The following is a 22,236-nucleotide window of genomic DNA, read 5'->3' as shown; positions in this document are numbered from 1 at the left end:
AAATCCCATGCCATATGGCTACCGCATTACCGTGTAAGAAAGGCAATCTTACATGCAAATGGTTTCCCTAGATTGGTTCCTGCAGTTGTCTGGAGACACTATTCGTAAAATTGTAATTTTTCCTTTCTTTTTTTTATCCCACTGGTTGGACCTCAGGGACATGTAACGTCACTTTCCCCCTTTTGGAACTCCAGTTCTTCCTCTGTCTATCCCCAGACCCTCCCTTTACAACACTTTTTTACAATTCCTCATTGTCTTTTTCTAGGAGGGAACATAAAGTCACAAAGCAAACCACATGGACACTTACTCATATAGGACTTGAAAAATACTATATACTATACTTGGACAAACATGACGATTTAAAAAAAAAAAATATTGGAACAATTTTCCATAAAAATCATTTTAAAGCTCAAACTAATTGGTAAAAAAAGGGTCAAAAGACTAAAATTAACATTCATGAAGTGATAGATAATGGCCCCTTTCCCAAATGCCAGAGAGTGAAAGGAGATCTGCATACAGAGCCTTATATGTGAGTGTATACTATACAGTGTCACCACCCTGCCTTATCAATTTCTTAAGAAATATAAGAAAGTTTCTCATCTTAATAAATATCTCCAAAATTAAAATAAAAAGGCTCTGCTGACCTTGTCAAATGCTACACAGCAAAGCAAAAAAATGAGGCGAGGAAAACAGAAATAAATTTTATTGCATTGTATAAAACTGCAATATTTTAGCTTCTATTATTTGGATAGTCACGTAAAAATGGCAAGTGCCAGTTTCTTCTTTGTGTTTCTGATATTTTTGGAGGGCGTCAATATCTCTCAATTAGTGACTTTTTGATTTGCAAAAGATTCATAAAACAATTTGCTTCCTTTTTCAACTTTTTTTTGTAATCTAGTTTTTCCAGTTTTAGACAGATTCATGAACTGAAATTTAATTTTAAAAAATTCAAAATTTGGGACACCCCACAACACTCCTCCCCCCTCACCCACCTGTAGTAATTTGTCACTTTTCCTGCTAAGAAAGTTAAAGGCAGAAAAAAGACAATTCAGGGGTTTTATCCAATAATTCATGTTGATGAATTTGGAGCAAAAAAAAATCTGTGAAAACCACAAGTTAAAAAACTGCAAAAGATGAATTGGGCCCACCAAAAGTTTATGACATATATATTCTAATCCTAAAATTCCTTTACCCTAAGATAAAGGGGCAAGAATTGGAGAGCAAAAATTAAAATTTCATCTTTTATATTATACATATGTTTTTTATAGACCTATTTCCTTATCCATTGTGCATTTTATGCATTTGTTGCACAAATTATGTCTCTTGATGATTTCTAGATACCTACACACAGGCAGCGGTGGCAGGCAGGAGTCCGTGCTGCAGCAGGTGATGCTGTATTTTACGTAGTGGCTGACGGTTGTGAAACTTCCATTCAAGTTGCATTGAAAAGAATTACCGCAGTTGCGGTGAAACCGAAACCCGTTCACTTTATTTTCACCTTAAGGAACCAAACATATGACAATAATGTGAAAACAGTTTTGTAGTGGAAGCCTCATACAGTTCACCCAAAATGACCTTAACATTTTTTTCTTGGACAAATTGCCAGATATTTATTTTACATGGTAAAAGCCTGGATAAAAACCCACACCCTGCAATTTCAATGTCTACCACAAGATGGCATTGCTTAACAACTTGTGGTCATACACTGCCATCTAGTGGTGGAAACTGAAATTGCAGGGTGTACGATTTTATCCAGTTGTTACCCCATCCTGTTTTATAATTTTATTTTGTCTTTGTACTAATAACATCTTTGCATTTTTTTAGAAGTATAAATAAAGCTGAAGTTTTATTTTCGATATCTTCCTTGCATTTCTTTCTCCTGAAAGACTGGGCAAGTTTCCAGAGTCTTCAGAGAAATCAGCTATCTTTCAGGTTTTCTCATTAGGGAAATAGCAGAAATGAGTCAGAAATGCATATGCAGAAGACATTGCTATAGAAAAGAAGAGTGGCTACAGCAATAAGTTTCATTGTTGAGTTTGTTTGCAGCACACCGGCTCCATCTAGTGGCTGAATTTATTTATCGGCTCTAGCCTTTTGTCCCTCTGCTCTTGCTATCCCTTGCATCGAGAGGTCGTGATAACTAACGCCCATCGACTAGTCAAAGTTTTCATTAGCATAGCCAGCAGGGACAGTATTAATGCTTTTTTTTATACCTTGTTTTTACTGTTTAACGTTATACAGGGCTGGTCAGGCAGGAGATTTTGCTAAAGAGCCTTTAAAAGTAAAATGATTGGCAAAAAAACATGATTTTCACCTTATGCACTAGAGTAAAAACAAAAAAATGACAACCCCTTTTGGATTTTCAAACTGCTCAAAATGTTTAGAGCCCGGGTGAGGCTGGTATTTTTTCAGCCTTATAACTAAGGGGGTGTACTTACTTCTCTTTTGTGAGACATAAAATACCAATAAGCAGACATCATATTCAGACGAACAGGTTTCTTCTGACCCGAGTTTTTCATTGACAAAGGTTTGGAAAACTGGATGGTGATATATAACGCACCTCAAGCAACAAGCTAGAAAATGAAGACAACAGACATGTAACACAGTTTGCGGTCTGTAAATAGGGACATATTTATTTCTATTTAGTGATGAGCGAGTGTACTCGTTGCTCGGGTGGTCTCCGAGTATTTGTCACTGCTCGGAGATTTAGTTTTTGTTGATGCAGCTGCATGATTACAGCTACTAGACAGCCTGAGTACATGTGGGGGTTACCTGGTTGCTAGGGAATCCCCACATATATTCAATATAGATATAATCAAGCTGTCTAGTAGCTGCAAATCTTGTACCTGGGCAAGGAAAACTAAATCTCTGAGCAGTTATAAATACTCGGAGACCACCTGAGCAACGATTACACTCGCTCATCACTATTTCTAACCAGACTGGAACGAGAGCAGGAGAGATAGATAGATAGATAGATAGATAGATAGATAGATAGATAGATAGATAGATAGATAGATAGATAGATAGATAGATAGATAGATAATAGATACTTAGATAATAAGTAGATAATAGATAGATAATAAAGAGATAATAGAAGATAGATAATAGAGAGATAATAGAAAGATAATAGGTAAATAATAGCTAATAGATATATAGATGATAGATAGATAATAGGTAGATAATAGATAACAGATAGATAGATAGATAGATAACAGATAGATAGAGAGATAGATAATAGATAGATAATGGAGAGATATATAGATAATAGATATATAATAGATAGATAGATAGATAGATAGATAGATAGATAGATAGATAGATAGATAATACATAGATAATAGATCGATAATAGATACATAGAAAGATAATAGATAATTGAAAGTTAATAGATAAATAGATAATAAATATATAATAGATAGATAATTGAGAGATAATAGATAATAGATAGAGAGATAATAGATAGATAGATAGATAGATAGATAGATAGATAATAGATAGATAGATAATACATAGATAATAGACAGATAATAGATACATAGAAAGTTAACAGATAGATAGATAGATAGATAGATACAGTTATATGAAAAAGTTTGGGCACCCCTATTAATCTTAAGCTTAATCTTTTATAAAAATTGTTTTTTTTTGCAACAGCTATTTCAGTTTCATATATCTAATAACTGTTGGACACAGTAATGTTTCTGCCTTGAAATGAGGTTTATTGTACTGACAGAAAATGTGCAATCTGCATTCAAACAAAAATTTGACAGGTGCATAAGTATGGGCACCCTTATCATTTTCTTGTTTTAAATACTCCTACCTACTTTTTACTGACTTACTAAAGCACTTTTTTTTGTTTTGTAACCTCATTGAGCTTTGAACTTCATAGCCAGGTGTATACAATCATGAGAAAAGCTACTTAAAGTGGCCACTTGCAAGCTGTTCTCCTGTTTGAATCTCCTCTGAAGAGTGGCATCATGGGCTCCTCAAAACCACTGTCAAATGATCTGAAAACAAAGATTATTCAACATAGTTGTTCAGGGGAAGGATACAAAAAGCTGTCTCAGAGATTTAACCTGTCAATTTCCACTGTGAGGAACATAGTAAGGAAATGGAAGAACACAGGTACAGTTCTTGTTAATGCCAGAAGTGGCAGGCCAAGAAAAACATCAGCTAGGCAGAGAAGAAGAATGGTGAGATCAGTCAAGGACAATCCTCAGACCACCTCCAGAGAGCTGCAGCATCAACTTGCTGCAGATGGTGTTACTGTGCATCGGTCAACTATACAACGCACTTTGCACAAGGAGAAGCTGTATGGGAGAGTGATGCGAAAGAAGCCGTTTCTGCAAGCACGCCACAAACAGAGTCGGCTGAGGTATGCAAAAGCACATTTGGAGAAGCCAATTTCTTTTTGGAAGAAGGTCCTGTGGACTGATGAAACCAAGATTGAGTCGTTTGGTCACACAAAAAGGTGTTATGCATGGCGGCCAAAAAACACAGCATTCCAAGAAAAATACTTGCTACCCACAGTAAAATTTGGTGGAGGTTCCATCATGCTTTAGGGCTGTGTGGCCAATGCCGGCACCGGGAATCTTGTTAAAGTTGAGTGACGCATGGATTCCTCTCAGTATCAGCAGATTCTTGACAATAATGTTCATGAATCAGTGACAAAGTTGAAGTTACGCAGGGGATGGATCTTTCAGCAAGACAATGATCCAAAACACCGCTCCAAATCTACTCAGGCATTCATGCAGAGGAACAATTACACTGTTCTGGAATGGCCATTCCAGTCCCCAGACCTGAATATCATTGAACATCTGTGGGATCATTTGAAGAGGGCTGTCCATGCTCGGCGACCATCAAACATAACTGAACTGGAATTATTTTGTAAAGAGGAATGGTCAAAAATACCTTCATCCAGGATCCAGGAACTCATTAAAAGCTACAGGAAGCGACTAGAGGCTGCTATTTTTACAAAAGGAGGATCTACTAAATATTAATGTCACTTTTCTGGTGAGGTGCCCATACTTATGCACCTGTCAAATTTTGTTTGAATGCAGATTGCACATTTTCTGTTAGTACAATAAACCTCATTTCAAGGCAGAAACATTACTGTGTCCAACAGTTATTAGATATATGAAAATGAAATAGCTGTTGCAAAAAAAGCAATTTTTATAAAACATTAGGCTTAAGATTAATAGGGGTGCCCAAACTTTTTCATATAACTGTAGATAGATAAAATTTTGCTTCAATAAAACGGTGCTGGTGCATGCGCAATAGCATCTGTCAGCAAGCAATGCTCTCAATCTGCACATGCGCAGCCCACTGTGTTCCGAGGACCAGTGTGGGAATGCGCATAAGAAAAATAAATTGTCTCTGTTGAGCATAGCAACACTCCCGCACTGGTACATGGAACACAACCGGTGCCATTTTGTTGAAGCAAAAGGTTTTTTAACACAATATTAACCCCTTAACGACTGCCGATACGACTTTTAACGGCGGCAGTTAAGAGGCCTTAGTCCTCCGGCACCTCACGCTCCTCCTTTTTACACAGCTTCCTCCTGCACCTCACGCTCCTCCTTTATACACGGCATTTTTCTGCAGCACAGCTTTTCTCCTTTATAGTCGCCTCTTCCGGCAGCACCTCACACTCCTCTTCCATGTACAATTGGAAACACTTGTTGCCAAGAGAAATTGCACTAATTGCATTAAAGAGTATTGTATACTCAGCCTGTAATGCGGCTGCAGTGCAGTGTAGCGCAACCTCCACCAGGGGGTGCTGGCGTGGGAAGAGAGACTGCACACTCACAGGGCAGCAACACTGAACAGCCGCACAGGTAACAAAAGAGTGGTCAGATGAGCTGAGTCAGAACCTGTCAGGAGCAGAATTATCAGAAGTAATAACAATGCATGTAGTCAGAGACAAGCCAAAAGTCAGAGCCAAACAGAAGCATGGTATCCAAAATGCAAGACTTAAGATGAAGTCTGGGTACAAGCCAGGGAGTCAAAGTCAGAGGCAGAAGGATCACCAGGGTATATGGGTCAGCTGCTCTAGCCTGGAAGCATGAACTATCACTGACAGGCCAGCAGACTGCAGAGAACTTAAAAAGGCCAGCCAGCTCCAAAACAAGGCCGAGGGGATTAACCCCGACAAAGCAGTCCAGAGAGATGATAGCAGAAAACAAACCCCAAACTGGATCATGACACAGCCTACTTCTTCTGCAGCACCACACTTTTCTCCTTTACACCTCTTTTACACGTTATTTGATCAGTATTTTTACCTCAGTATTTGTAAGCTAAAACTTGGAGTAAAACAATCAGAGGAAAAGTATATTAGAAACATGTCACCACTTCTGTATTTTTCTCCCACTTGTGGTTTTGGCTTATAAATACTGAGGTAAAATACTGACCAAATGCTGAACGTGTGAATGTGGCTTTATACACAGCCACCTGCAGCACCTCACTCTTCTCTATGCACAGCCTCATACTGCAGCAGCACCTCACTTCTCTCATTTTACCCGACATCTCTCATTTTACCCTCACTCCTCTCATTTTCCCCTCACACCTGTCATTTTGACCTCACACCTGTTATTTTCCGATCACTCCACTATTTTCCCCTCACTCCTCTCATTTTTCACTTACACCTCTTCATTTTCACCTCAACAACGCTTATTTTCTCCGCACTCCACTATATCCCGTCACTCCTCTCATCTTCCCCTCACTCCTTTCATTTCCCCCTCACTCCTCTCATTTTCACCTCATTCCTCTCATTTTCCCCTCACTCCTCTCATTTTCACCTCCTCTCATTTTCACCTCACTCCTCTCTTCCCCTCACACGTGCACAGCAACGTCCCGTTATGGCCACAGCTGTGTAATCCATGAGGCTCCTCCCTTTCCATTGACATCATGCCTCACAGGAGCAACTCCATTCTAGACACAAAGGAGCTAGATGTGGCCTGTGCCTGCAGCACACTGATACTCTGAAGGCGGCGGCCCTGATTGTAGCTCGCAGCAGCTGGGACGTCACAGCCAGTGAGTTTTGCAGGGTGGCTTTCGAGGGGAATATGTCACCACCCGTGTGCGCTAACAACATGGGCTGTGTGGATGGGACTTTATGTGTGGAGTGAGTGTGGTTATGTTGAGTGGGTGGGGCTATGTGGAGTGGGCATGGCTTCATCCATACATACACGCAGACACATACATACACTCAGCTTTATATACAGTCATGGCCAAAAGTATTGACACCCCTGCAATTCTGTCAGATAATACTCAGTTTCTTCCTGAAAATGATGCAAACACAAATTCTTTGGTATTATTATCTTCATTTAATTTGTCTTAAATAAAAAAACACAAAAGAGAATGAAGCAAAAAGCAAAACCTGCTCCTCAGTCACTGAAGGATCACAGATGAGGATCTTTAAGAAATTTCAACCACCTCTGCTGGACTTGGCAATGGCTCCTAATTTAGTGCGTTAGTGAGTAGCACTCAGTTTATCATTCACAATGCTGTATGATGTGAGGTAGGTTGTACGGACAGAAAGACCATTATGGAGTGAGGAATGTCCAATTCCAAAAAACCCAAACCCCTATGGATTTCACAAGATCTCTGAAGTCCCTTGTGATATCTGGTACCAAGACATTAGCAGCAGATCCTTATATTTAAAGCCTCCATGGCTCGGAGTTGTGTTCCGGAACATCCCACAGATGGTCAATCGGACTGAGATCTGGGGATTGCTATATACAGCGGGCTCTCACGGGGAGACGGATTCTTTAAGCCCAAGGTCACAAGGGCCACAGGTGTTGGTGCAGCAGCCAGATGGAGCAAACAGAACATGGACACGTAAAATGCAAACTAAAAGTTTAACAAAGTTCTGGAAACCACAGACAGAGAGCAAAGTTACTGAACGATTTAGACAGATGTTGGCAGTGTTACTGAGGACCTCGGACAGGTTGCTGAGTTATTGAAAACCTTGGACATGTTGCAGAGTTACTGTAGACCTCGGACAGGTAGCAGAGTAACTGAAGACCTTGGACAGGTTGCAGACTTACTGAAGACCTTGGACAGGTTGCAGACTTACTGAAGAGCTTGGACAGGTTGCAGACTTACTGAAGAGCTTGGACAGGTTGCAGACTTACTGAAGAGCTTGGACAGGTTGCATAGATACTGAGGACCTCGGACAGGTTGCAGACTTACTGGAGATCTTAGACAAGTTGCAGAGTTACTGAGGACCTCGGACAAGTTGCTGAGTTACTGAAGACCTTGGACATGTTGCAGTTACTGAAGACCTTAGACAGGTTGCAGACTTACTGAGGATCTTGGATAGGTTGCAGACATACTGAAGATCTTCGACAGGTTGCAGAGATACTGATGACCTTAGACAGGTTGCAGAGTTAAGGCCCCGTCTCACTAAGCGATTTACCAACGATCACGACCAGCGATACGACCTGGCCGTGATCGTTGGTAAGTCGTTGTGTGGTCGCTGGCGAGCTGTCACACAGACAGCTCTCTCCAGCGACCAACGATCAGGGGAACGACTTCGGCATCGTTGAAACTGTCTTCAACGATGCCGAAGTCCCCCTGCAGCACCCGGGTAACCAGGGTAAACATCGGGTTACTAAGCGCAGGGCCGCGCTTAGTAACCCGATGTTTACCCTGGTTACCAAAAAAAACAAACACTACATACTCGCCTTTCGGTGTCCAGGTCCCTTGCCGTCTGCTTCCTGCTCTGACTGAGCCGCCGTACAGTGAGAGCAGAGCGCAGCGGTGACGTCACTGCTGTGCTGTCACTTCTCACTGTACGGCCGGGAGTCAGTGAGAGCAGGAAGCAGACGGCGAGGGACCTGACGGACATCAGAAGGCGAGTATGTACTGTTTGTTTTTTTTTACATTTACGCTGGTAACCAGGGTAAACATCGGGTTACTAAGCGCGGCCCTGCGCTTAGTAACCCGATGTTTACCCTGGTTACCAGTGAAGACATCGCTGGATCGGTGTCACACACACCGATTCAGCGATGTCAGCGGGGCCTCAACGACCAAAAAAAGGTCCAGGCCATTCCGACACGACCAGCGATCTCGCAGCAGGGGCCTGATCGCTGGTACGTGTCACACATAGCGAGATCGCTATGGAGGTCGCTGTTGCGTCACAAAACTTGTGACTCAGCAGCGATCTCGCTAGCGATCTCGCTATGTGAGACGGGGCCTTTACTGAAGACCTCGGAAGACCTCGGACAGGTTGCAGAGTTACTGAAGACCTTGGATAGGTTGCAGAGATAATGAAGACCTTAGAAACCACAGACAGAGAGCAAAGTTACTGAATGATTTGGACAGATAGCAGACTTACTGAGGACCTTGGACAGGTTGCAGAGTTAATGAAGACTTCGGACAGGTGGAAGACTTACTGAAGACTTCGGACAGGTTACAGAGATACTGAAGACTTTGGACAGGTTGCAGAGATACTGAAGACCTCGGACAGGTTGCAGGGTTACTGAAGACTAGGGTTGAGCGACTTTTACTTTTTCAGGATCGTTTTGGGTTTTGTGAAACCCGACTTTGTCAAAAGTCGGGTCGGGTGAAATCGGCCGATTATTGCGAAAAGTCGGGGATCCGACCGAAATACGAAACCCAATGCAAGTCAATGGAGAATCAAAGTCGGCAGTGAGTGGAGGACAGGAAAACACCAACAGAGCCCATTTTAATGCCAAAAACATCAATTCTTGTTACTTAAGCTTGTCAATCTTAATTTACCTTATAATAATAGTTAGCCATTGAAAATTTGGGGGTCATTTGGCAACAGTTGTGGGGGGAGTAGGGCTGGCTCAAGTTTTTCGTGGGCCCAGGAAACGCGGATTACGTCATGGCGGTGGAGCAGGGAGAGGTAAGTATTTCAACTTTGCAAGTGCTGTGATCATGAGCAAGCAGGGGGGGGGGGGGGCACACTCGTTTGCATTGCCACTGGCACAGGGCCCCTCAAAGTACAGCGTTGTGATTGACGGCGGGGGCGCCTCCCACCGGCAGAGACACTTTTGCGTACTATGAGGGGCCCTGTGCCAGTGACGTCGCCAATGAGTATGCCCCCCCACCTGTTGAAGGAACCGGCACTTTCATCTGCACCTTCCTCTTTGTCCCCGTGTAAGGTGGTATAGTATGCGGGAAGGGGAACCATACTTTCTGCAGGGTCAAATACTGGCTATGTAGAGTGCAAGGGGAATGTAGTGGTCTGGGTCAATGTACCAGCAGACTCATCTAGCAGTGGCTGGGCAATGGGCAGGATGAGGAGGAAACACAGATATAGGCCCAAAGAATAAAGTAGGCGAAATGCAGTTCAAAATTGGTAAAAGGAGTAAACAGGCAGCACTGCTTTGTTCAGTGGAGGAGAACAGCAAGGAGTGGCAGACACCATTAGTAGGCCCAACCAAACCAGTAGGCCAAATGCAGTTTTAAAATTCCTATAGGCCAAAAGCCTGAAGATGGAAGGTCAGGAGAAAAACACAGGAGAATACCAAGGAGCGGCAGACACCGTTAGTAGGCCCAACCAAACTAGCAGGCCAAATGCACTTTAATATGTGATATCGGCTGCAAATTGAGGCTCTGCTTTGTGCAGTGAAGGACAGCTGTAATGAGTGGCGCAGACAGACACAGGTAGTAGGCCTAAATTTAAAAAGTTGGCTCAATGCAGTTTAAAATTGGTTACAGGGGTACACAGGCGGCAGAGCGTTGTTAAGCGGAGGACGATTGTCAGGACTGGAGTGGCCCAGACAGACTTGGTAGGCCTAAAATAAAAACGTAGGCACAATGCAGTTAAAAATGGGTAACAGGGGTACACAGGCAGCATTGTTTTGTTAGGCGGAGGACGATTGCTAGGAGTGGCGCAGACAGACTTACTAGGCCTAAAATAAAAAAAGTAGGCTCAATGCAGTTCAAAATGGGTAACAGGCACACAGGCAGCATTGTTTTGGTCAGCGGAGGACGATTAGTAGGAGTGGCGCAGACAGACTTACTAGGCCTAAAATAAAAAAAGTAGGCTCAATGCAGTTCAAAATGGGTAACGGGTACACAGGCAGCATTGTTTTGGTCAGCGGAGGACGATTAGTAGGAGTGGCGCAGACAGACTTACTAGGCCTAAAATAAAAAAGTAGGCTCAATGCAGTTTAAAATGGGTAACAGGGGTACACAGGCAGCACTGGTTTGGTCAGCGGAGGACGATTGCTAGGAGTGGCGCAGTCAGACTTACTAGGCCTAAAATAAAAAAGTTGGCTCAATGCAGTTCTAAACTGGTCACAGGAGTAAACTGGTGGCACTGCTTTGTTCGGTGGAGGACAACTGGAATAAGTGGCTGACACAGTACGTTGGCCAAAATAGTAAAGCGGGCTAAATGTCTGCCAAAAAAATGTTCGTAAATAAACAGGTGGCAAAGCAACGTACAGGGGTGGGTTCCTCTGCTGAGTTCCAGATAGTGGTAGTTCACGCACTGTATTCACTGGTCAAAATGGAGGGCATGGTCCCTGTATATATTTACTATCATCTCTCAATTTGTATTGGCAGTGCCATTGAAGGATTTAACAGCACCGACTAAACAGCGGTGGAGCACTGTTTGAGCTGGGGGGGGGAACACTCTCTCGTGGGCGGCGGTACTGGCCCAGGGCCCCTCATATTACGACGGTGTGTCTGACGTTGGTTGTGCACCCCCACCACCAGAGACACTTAATTGTACTATGAGGGACCCTGTGCCAGTGTCGTCGGCCAAAAGTGGGCACACCCACCTGTCCAGGCAAACGGCACTCGCACGGGTGCTTGCGCCAAGTGGTGACCACGGGCCCATGGGGGGAGTCAGCCCACTTAGGGAGGTGTTAAAAATGGCCTATGGTGGGCATTCATCAGCAGCAAATGGAGGAATTGGAGCAGTCAGTAAGAGGAGTCCAAAAGCAAGACCTTTTTTAAGGAAAGCTACGTGTCAGAAGGGGAAGGTGGGGCAAAAGAATTTGTAATCCTTGATTGGTTCATTTTAATGAAGGTTAGATCATCAACATTTTGGGTAGCCAGACGTGTCCTTTTTTCGGTCAGTATTGAACCAGCAGCACTGAAGACTCTTTCTGATAGCACACTGGCAGCAGGGCAAGCGAGCTCCTGTAATGCATATTCTGCCAATTCAGGCCAGGTGTCTAGTTTAGATGCCCAGTAATCAAAGGGGAATGACCTGTGAGGGAGAACATCGATAAGGGAGGAAAAGTAGTTTGTAACCATACTGGACAAATGCTGTCTCCTGTCACTTTGAGTCGATGCAGCTGTCCCTGTCGTGTCAGCGGTCATTGAAAAATCACTCCACAACCTTGTCATAAAACCCCTCTGACCAACGCCACTTCGGATTTCCGCACCGCTAACACCTCTGCCATGTTGCCTCCTATGGCTCGTGTGAGAACCATCACCGCCGCTGTGTGCTGGGAATGCCAGAACCAAACAGTCTACAAGAGTTGCTTGTTTGGTAGCCAATATTTGCTCTAGGTTCTCATGTGGCATGATATTTTGCAATTTCCCTTTGTAGCGTGGATCCAGTAGGCAGGCCAACCAGTAATTGTCATCGGTCATCATTTTGACAATGCGGGGGTCCCTTTTTAGGATACGCAAGGCATACTCAGCCATGTGGGCCAATGTTCCAGGTGTCAATTCACTGCTTCTGCTGGGTTGAGGAGCACTTTCTTGCAAATCTACATCACAAGTGTCCCGCAAGAAACCTGTAACAGACATTGCAACGGCACCAGTTTCTATTGCCCCCTGAGAAGCTCCCTCCTCCCATACATATTCATGCCCATCATCCTCCTCCTCATCCTCTTCGTCCGCCACCTCGTCCTGGACAGTTCCCTGACCAGACAATGGCTGGCTGTCATCAAGGCTTCCCTCCTCCTCGGCTGCAGACGCCTGCTCCTTAATGTGCGTCAAACTTTGCATCAGCAGATGCATAAGTGGGATGCTCATGCTTATGATGGCATCGTCTGCACTTACCAGCCGTGTGCATTCCTGAAAACACTGAAGGACTTGACAGAGGTCTTGTAGCTTCGACCACTGCACACCAGACAACTCCATGTCTGCCATCCAACTGCCTGCCCGTGTATGCGTATCCTCCCACAAATAAATGACAGCACGCCTCTGTTCACACAGCCTCTGAACCACGTGCAGTGTGGAGTTCCACCTTGTTGCAACATCTATAATTTGCTGTGGAAGATTTAGCGATCGCTGATGGTTCAGCATATGGCTGGAGTGTACGGGCGACCAGCGGATGTGCGAACAAAGTTTTCGCACCTTAAAGAGCAGGGCTGGTAACTCCGGATAATTTTTCAGGAAGCACTGCACCACCAGGTTCAAAGTGTGAGCCAAGCAAGGTATGTGTTTAAGTTGTGAAAGGGCTATGGCAGCCATAAAATTCCTTCCGTTATCACTGACTACCTTGCCTGCCTAAAGATGTACACTGCCCAGCCATGACTCACTTTCTTGCTGCAAGAACTCGGCCAGTACTTCCGCGGTGTGTCTGTTGTCACCCAACCACTTCATTTCCAACACAGCCTGCTGATGCTTACCACTAGCTGTTCCATAATGAGACACCTCGTGTGCAACACTGGCAGCTGCGGATGGAGTTGCCAGGCGACTGCGCTCTGTGGACGAGCTGTCGCTTCTGGAGGAGGAGGAGGAGGAGGGGTGTCGAACGCCTACTGCCAACTGTTTCCTAGACCGTGCCTACTGGTCCATGCATCTGTGGTGAGGTGCACCTTTCCACTGACAGACTGCCTCAGTGCATGGACAATGCGGTCTTTGACATGCTGGTGGAGGGCTGGGATGGCTTTTCTCGCAAAGAAGTGGTGACTGGGTAGGTCATAGCGTGGTACTGCATAGGCCATCAGGTCTTTGAAAGCTTTGCTTTCGACCAACCGGTAGGGCATCATCTCTAACGAGATTAATCTGGCAATGTGGGCGTTCAAACCCTGTGTACGCGGATGAGAGGATGAGTACTTTCTTTTCCTCACGAGAGTCTCTTCTAGGGTGAGCTGGACAGGAGACCTGCAGATGGTGGAACTAGCGGTGGTGGCGGGGGTGGACATGGCGGATTGAGAGACAGTTGGTGATGTTGGCCTACATACAGTGCTTCCTACAAATAACCTTCTGATTCCCCGCCTGCTTTGGCCTTGCGACGATCCCTCCACATTAGCTGCTGGTGGTGTCCGAACCGGTGGGCTTACAGTGAGGGAAGCAATGTAGTGTTGCTGACTACCTTCATTCTGACCAGGTGCACCAACGGTACAGGACGTTTGGTAGTTTGTCCAGGCTTGCAAGTGCATGCTCTTTAAATGTCTACGCATGCACGTTGTATTTAAATTTTGAAGAATCTTCCCTCTGCTAAAGGTCTTTGAGCATTTCTTACAGATTACTTTAGACTGATCATTGGGATCTTGGTCAAAAAAATGCCACACTGCACTCTTCCAACTATGGAATTCCTTTTCAGGCATTGCACGCTGTGCAACTTTCAGCGGTTGGCCACGCTGTCCTAAAACTGTTTTTGTCACACGTTTTGGGCCTGATACGGGCCTGGCTGATGACAGCTGTTGCGATGTAGATTGGTATCGCTGCGGATAACCCTCCTCCGCTTGTGAGCTAGTGCCAGCGGCACCCTCTTCCCCCAATGGCTGCCAATCTGGGTCAAGAACTGGGTCATCTATCACCTCCTCCTCCACAATGTCATGTGCACCTTCCTCAGTGTCACCGTGTAAGCCGGTGCTATAGCGTTCAGGACAGGGCACCATAGTCTCATCAGGGTCAGATTCTGGCTCAGGAAACTTCGAGGTCAATGTAGTGATCTGAGTCAATGGAACAGCATCATAATCTAGCTGTGGCTGTGCATCAGTGCACTCCATGTCCGATTCTTCTTGTACTGGGCAGTGTACAATTTCCCTTTCTAACCCTGGCACGGTATGGGTAAAGAGCTCCATGGAGTAACCTGTAGTGTCGCCTGACGCATCCTTCACTTTTGGTTTGGGAGAAGGACACAAGGAAACGTCTTTTTCCGGACCGGAAGCTGTTGTGATCTATACTTCTTGGCTCCCTCTTGTGGTCACTAGTGATTTGGCACTTGATTGTCTTTTACCAGGTTGGTACTCACCTGCTTCGTTAGGCCTGGGGTGTTGCTATTTAAACTTCCTGGATTCTCAGTCCAGTGCCTGGCATCGTTGTAATCAGTTCATTTCTGTTTGCTCCTGTCTTCAGGTCCTGGTTCTTTGCAAGATAAGCTAAGTCCTGCTTTCTTATTTTTGTTTATTTGCATTGTTCTTATTTTTGTCCAGCTTGTACAAAATGTGATTCCTGATATCGCTGGAAGCTCTAGGGGGCTGATATTCTCCCTCCTCACCGTTAGTCGGTTTGGGGGTTCTTGGATACTCAGCGTGGATATTTTGCAGGGTTTTTTGCTGACCATATAAGTCATCTTTCTATCTTCTGCTATTTAGTCAGTGGGCCTCTCTTTGCTAAAATCTAGTTCATTCTTATGTTTGTCTTTTCTTCTTGCCTCACCGTTATTATTTGTTGGGGGCTTGTATTACTTTGGGTCTTTTCTCTGGAGGCAAGAGAGGTCTTATTTTCCCTGATAGGGTTAGTTAGTTCTCCGGCTGGCGTGAGACGTCTAGGATCAACGTAGGCACGTTCCCCGGCTACTGTTAGTGTTTGTGCTAGGAGCAGCTATATGGTCAGCTTAGTTACCACTTCCCTATGAGCTGGTATTTATGTTTGCAGACTTTGCTTTAATCTCGGAGATCCCTTGCCATTGGGATCACAACAGGAAGCATCCACTGACGACTGGCTGCTCTTAGATTTTGAACTTTGGGAAGAGGAGGCGAAAGAGCTAGAGGCTGAGTCAGCAAGGAAAGACAAAACTTTTTCCTGCTGCTCCGGCTTTAAAAGCTGTTTTCCTACTCCCAGGTAAGGGAGCCTTCGAGGCCTTGTGTAGCCAGACGATGACGCAGGCTCAACACCTCCAGCCTTAGGTGCTACTGTGCTTTTGCCACTACCACCAGATGCAGCACCACCACCACCATCAGTACTAGCTGGCAACCCCCGCCATGGCCTCTTCCACCAGACTTCCTCATTTTTGGGGGGGAGACACTGAACCACAACTCTGGCCCAGTGGTATAACACAACACTATGAACGTGGCAGAAAGTGGCTGCCTGATATACGACGCACTAGCAGTACAGCAGAATATAAACTGTAATATTACAGATCCCAAAATCATATTCATAGTCTGGGACAAACACATGTGTGTTATATGCGACCAGACACATCAATTTGCTCCATAACAACTGAATAAAGATAGGAGAACCCGGAGCATGATATATAAAAAACTGCTTTTATTGATAGAAAGATTTAAAAACATTAATCAGTAACACTTTAAAGTGCATAGTAGTCCCATGACTAGCATAGATAGAGGGAGAACCCACCCCTCAAAAACCCCCCATGCTGCATGATAACCCTGGGAGGGGAATATACAATGAGCCCTTACCATAAGGTGTAACCTGATGCAGCGGCAAGCTAATCAAATAATAAGGTGCCAAGACCACAAATCAATGTATTGGAGTCACAAGTGAACCTAGGTCAGCTTACCAAATCGAAGGGGAGAAAGAGGAGAGGGATCCCGCCAGAGTGACGTCCCCGACGCGCGTTTCGCGACTAAAACACGCCGCTTCTTCAAGGAAGTATAACACAACACTATGAACGTGGCAGAAAGTGGTTGCCTGATATATGACGCACTAGCAGTACAGCAGAACATAAACTGTGTGAGAAATACTATCTCACTTTTGGGGGGTGACACTGAACCACAACTCTGGCCCAGTGGTATAACACAACACTATGAACATGCTACCTGTACAAAAGAAGGGAGCTCAAGACTCATTTAATTACACAGGGCCAACCACAAATCTAAAAAGGTATACATTTTATTTAATCCAATATGGATAGCAATACATACATTACAAAAAAGACTCAGAGGCCCAATATGCATACAAATAAATTATTATTATTATTATTATTATTTATTATTATAGCGCCATTTATTCCATGGCGCTTTACATGTGAGGAGGGGTATACATAATAAAAACAAGTACAATAATCTTGACCGATACAAGTCACAACTGGAACAGGAGGAGAGAGGACCCTGCCCGCGAGGGCTCACAATCTACAAGGGATGGGTGAGGATACAGTAGGTGAGGATAGAGCTGGTCGTGCAGCAGTTTGGTCGATTGGTGGTTACTGCAGGTTGTAGGCTTGTCGGAAGAGGTGGGTCTTCAGGTTCTTTTTGAAGGTTTCGATGGTAGGCGAGAGTCTGATATGTTGTGGTAGAGAGTTCCAGAGTAGGGGGGATGCACGAGAGAAATCTTGTATGCGATTGTGTGAAGAGGAGATAAGAGGGGAGTAGAGAAGGAGGTCTTGTGAGGATCGGAGGTTGCGTGCAGGAAAGTACCGGGAGACGAGGTCACAGATGTATGGAGGAGACAGGGTGTGGATGGCTTTGTATGTCATGGTTAGGCTTTTGTACTGGAGTCTCTGGGTAATGGGGAGCCAGTGAAGGGATTGACAGAGGGGAGAGGCCGGGGAATAGCGGGGGGACAGGTGGATTAGTCGGGCAGCAGAGTTTAGAATAGATTGGAGGGGTGCGAGAGTGTTAGAGGGGAGGCCACAGAGCAGGAGGTTACAGTAGTCGAGGCGGGAGATGATGAGGGCATGGACTAGGGTTTTTGCAGATTCTTGGTTTAGGAATGTACGGATCCGTGAAATATTTTTGAGTTGGAGGCGGCAGGAAGTGGAAAGGGTTTGGATATGTGGTTTGAAGGAGAGATCAGTGTCAAGGATTACCCCAAGACAGCGGGCTTGTGGGACTGGGGAGAGTGGGCAGCCGTTTACTGTAATGGATAGGTTCGTTGGGGAGGTCGCGTGAGATGGGGGAAAGATGATGAATTCTGTTTTGTCCATGTTAAGTTTTAGAAATCTAGCGGAGAAGAATGATGAAATAGCGGATAGACATTGAGGGATTCTGGCTAGAAGGGTGGTGATATCTGGTCCAGAGATGTAGATCTGTGTGTCATCAGCATAGAGGTAATACTGAAAGCCGTGAGATTCTATGAGCTGTCCCAGGCCAAAGGTGTAAATGGAGAAGAGCAGGGGCCCTAGAACTGAACCTTTGCGGGACTCCGACAGATAGGGGGCGAGGTGAGGAGGTGGTGTGTGAGTGGGAGACGCTGAATGTCCGGTCTGTTAGGTATGATGAGATCCAGGATAGGGCCAAGTCTGTGATGCCAAGGGATGAGAGGGTCTGGAGCAACAGGGAATGGTCCACTGTGTCAAAGGCAGAGGACAGGTCCAGGAGGAGGAGGATAGAGTAGTGCCGCTTGCTCTTGGCGGTTAATAGGTCATTGGTGACCTTAGTTAGGGCAGTTTCAGTGGAGTGGTGTGACCGGAAGCCAGATTGAAAGCGGTCGAAGAGGGAGCAGGAAGATAGATGGGAGGACAGTTCAAGATGGACGTGTTGTTCCAGTAGTTTTGAGGCATAGGGGAGAAGTGATATGGGGCGATAGCTAGATACAGAGGATGGGTCAAGAGAGGGCTTTTTGAGGATAGGTGTGATTGAGGCATGTTTAAAGCTTGAGGGGAAAACACCAGTTGTTAGTGATAGGTTGAAGAGATGGGTTAGGGTTGGGATGAAGATTGTGGTGAGGTTTGGGATGAAGTGGGATGGGATCGGATCCCTATGGACGAGTGTCTGAAAAGGGGTTGAGGAGCAGAGAACAGTATGCACAATGGCTGCAAGAAATCACCACTTGGAGATGGGTCAGGAAAAGTCTATGCCACCATAATATTGGTCCTATACCCATAACAATAAACCGCACAACCAGAGGTCAAAACAAGGAGAGTATATTGCAGATCGGGTGTACATCCCGAATCTCTGTAGACGTCTGGCCACTAACAAATAAACAGTTGTATTCATACCATCCCAAAAAAGTTCCCATGCTAAAGTGCAATTGTGCAAGACAGCAGCGGTTAGGGACATAACTTACCCATGTCAAGAGGTGATAGCGCAGTCACTATGCATACAACATGCCCCGACGCGCGTTTCGCGTTGCGGGCTTCTTCGGGGGGCAATGTGGATATACCGGACATGTCGCTGTTATTTATAAGACTTCCTGAGCGCCGCACCTGTGAGCACATGTGGAGTGGGACCGGGGCCGCCGCGCAACTCGTCCGTACGTCCGGCTTCCGGTGCGGGTCAAAGGAAGAACTTCCTGTGACGTCACTGGCCCGCACCGAAGCCTTAAGGACGACTTCAGAGATGCCGGCGCGCCCAGGACCCCACGGCGCATGCGCGTCTGGCGGCGCCCAGACGCATAACGGTAACTAAGGAACCGTATGCACAACTAGAGTGAGGATGAAATAAACATACATGTCAGGTATGCAGTACTAAGTACAGTATGTACAGATGAAAAGAAGTGGGCACACACAATAAAAACGTCACAGGAAAAAATACACATAAGAGAAAATAAAAATAATAATGATAAAGGTGGAAAGTGCCTGATGTATTGTTGGTACAGTAATAGAACAGGAAAGTCCACAAATGTCCAAATAATGCTCGGTACGGCCAGACGGTATCAGTTCCAGTAATCATAAATTCTTCACAACACACGAGGAGAGGTAAGTATAGTATATAGTCCACTAGTCCCCATATATCGATCCAGCATAATGATGTCATCACCGTCTCCATAGTTTGCACCAGTACATTCGGGATGAATGTTTCCGCATAATGTTAGTAGATTACATATAGAGAAGCGAAGGAAACCCCATATAGCAAGGCACTGTTATCAAAAAATAAAATTAATTAAAAACAGAATCACCACAAAACACATACTATACTAAAAAACCAAGAAGCAAATGCAGAGACCAAAGAGGATTAGAGAAATGGAGCAAAGGAAAGCTTCTCATTCAAGCCATGGGGGGACATTGTGTTCAGAGAGACTATCCATCGACATTCAAGCTGTGCCAGAACACGTTTAGGATTACCCCCACGTGTGCCCAAATGCACTTTATTAATGCCTCTTACCCGTAATCCAGTGGGGTCACAGTTGTGGCGCAGCCTGAAATGCCCAGGGATAGTCTTAAGAACAGAAGGATCAGTGCAGGTTTTTGCCGCCACGATGTCTCTTACGTGTTCCCTCGTCCTAATTCTTAGTTCATGTGAGGTAAGCCCTACGTAGATGAGATTACAGGGACAAACAGCATAGTACACCACGAATGTGGTGCTGCAAGAAATGTAACAATCTGGTAGTCCCTACCTCCATCCGATGTAGTAAAAGATGTGGCCCGATCAATATTACGGCACGCTAGACAAGACCCACAAGGGTAGCAACCCCATCTCTGCTTAGAGGCACCAAAAACATTGGGGGGGTTAGCTACATAATGGCTCCTGACTAATAAATCTTTAAGGTTCCTCCCTCGCCTAGCCATCAGCAGCGGTCGATCTGGAATAATGCGCCTTAGAATGGGCTCTGTTCTGAGGACCGCCCAGTGTTTCTGCAATATTTGACGGATCATGTCCCAATGATTATTATACGTTGAGATAAATCTCAACGGTGCGTCTGTCTTTTCCCTGGGCGCTGCTCTACAGAGTAGCCCATCTCGTGCTTCTTTTTTTGCACGAGAATAGCCCTTCTTGATGCTCCTATTACTGTATCCCCAATCCCGGAATCTCCTGGAAAGGTCCCGAGCCTGGTCCTCGAATAGCCCATCCGAAGAACAAATTCTTTTCATCCTCAAAAATTGTCCAATTGGGACTGCTTTAATCGTTGAGGACAAATGCACTGAGGTAGCATGTAAAAGTGAGTTAACTGAGGTTGCTGTTGTGATCTGGTGGCCTAGGAGCAGCATGAGACGTACTCTGGAGAAGGTGGTACCTGTACTGACCGCAGACCCTGAACTTAACACCGCAACTAGAAGTAGCCGTGGAATGTACCTAACACTCCCTAGACATCTCGACACAGCCGGAGGACTAAATACCCCTAGAGATAGAAAAGGGAAAACTATCTTGCCTCAGAGAAAATCCCCAAGGATAGACAGCCCCCCACAAATATTGACTGTGAGAGGAGAGGGAAATAACATACGCAGACTGAAATCAGGATTTAGCAAAGGAGGCCACTCTAGCTAAATAGAAAGGATAGGACAGAGTACTATGCGGTCAGTATTAAAACACTAAAAAATATCCACCAAAGAAAATACAAAATCTCCACATCTAACTAAAGACATGGAGGGTATATCTGCATCTCCAGAGATACCAGCTTGGCTGAACAAATCCTTATGCAGACCTAGCTGGACAAGACAAAACATGGAAAAGAACTGAACAATAAGGCCCACAGCATGTGGACTGCAAAAAACAAAGCCAGAACTTATCTTTGTTGAAATGAACAGCAAAGCAAGAGAGACCAGGCAGGGATGTGAATCCTCCAGGAACAATGGACAACTGGCACTGACTAAAGGGTCAAGCAAGACTAAATAGCCCAGTCAGACTTGCAATAAGTGGACACACCTGATGAATGCAGCGATCCAAAGACAGCAGCGCTACCACTTATAACCACCGGAGGGAGCCCAAGAGCAGAATTCACAACAGTACCCCCCCCCCTTGAGGAGGGGTCACCGAACCCTCACCAGAGCCCCCAGGCCGATCGGGACGAGCCAAATGAAAGGCACGAACCAAATCGTCAGCATGAACATCGGAGGCAACAACTCAAGAATTATCCTCCTGGCCATAACCCTTCCATTTGACAAGATACTGAAGCTTCCGCCTCGAAAAACGAGAATCCAAAATCTTCTCAACCACATACTCCAACTCCCCATCAATCAACACCGGGGCAGGAGGATCAGCAGAGGGAACAACGGGCACCACATATTTCCGCAACAAAGATCTATGAAAAACATTATGGATGGAAAAAGAGGCTGGAAGGGCCAAACGAAAAGACACTGGATTGATAATCTCAGAAATCCTATAAGGACCAATAAACCGAGGCTTGAACTTAGGGGAAGAAACCTTCATAGGAACATGACGGGAAGACAACCAGACCAAATCCCCAACCCGAAGCCGGGAACCAACACACCGACGACGGTTAGCAAAACGCTGAGCCTCCTCCTGAGACAACACCAAATTGTCCACAACATGAGCCCAAATTTGCTGC

At 45.2% G+C, this 22,236-nt stretch overlaps 1 protein-coding gene across 2 annotated transcripts in view; it reads right to left on the bottom strand.

Moving 5' to 3' along the window:
* Window positions 1-8,351, bottom strand: part of LOC143770404 (uncharacterized) — a 102,525-nt gene extending 94,174 nt beyond the window's left edge. Inside the window, exons 1-3 of one of the 2 annotated variants that reach the window (XM_077260014.1) lie at window positions 7,376-8,351; window positions 2,439-2,573; window positions 1,346-1,498 (exon numbers count right to left, since the gene is read on the bottom strand). The gene's annotated coding sequence lies outside the window, so the exon portion shown is untranslated. The remainder of the gene's footprint in view (window positions 1-1,345; window positions 1,499-2,438; window positions 2,574-7,375) is intronic. The other variant, XM_077260013.1, reaches the window with a different exon arrangement.
* Window positions 8,352-22,236: the final 13,885 nt, after the last annotated feature.

The sequence above is a fragment of the Ranitomeya variabilis genome, chromosome 4 (assembly GCF_051348905.1).
Source record: "Ranitomeya variabilis isolate aRanVar5 chromosome 4, aRanVar5.hap1, whole genome shotgun sequence".
Taxonomy (NCBI): Eukaryota; Metazoa; Chordata; class Amphibia; order Anura; family Dendrobatidae; genus Ranitomeya; species Ranitomeya variabilis.
The sequence above is the reverse complement of the archived record's forward strand: the minus strand, read 5'-3'. Positions and strand labels throughout refer to the sequence as shown.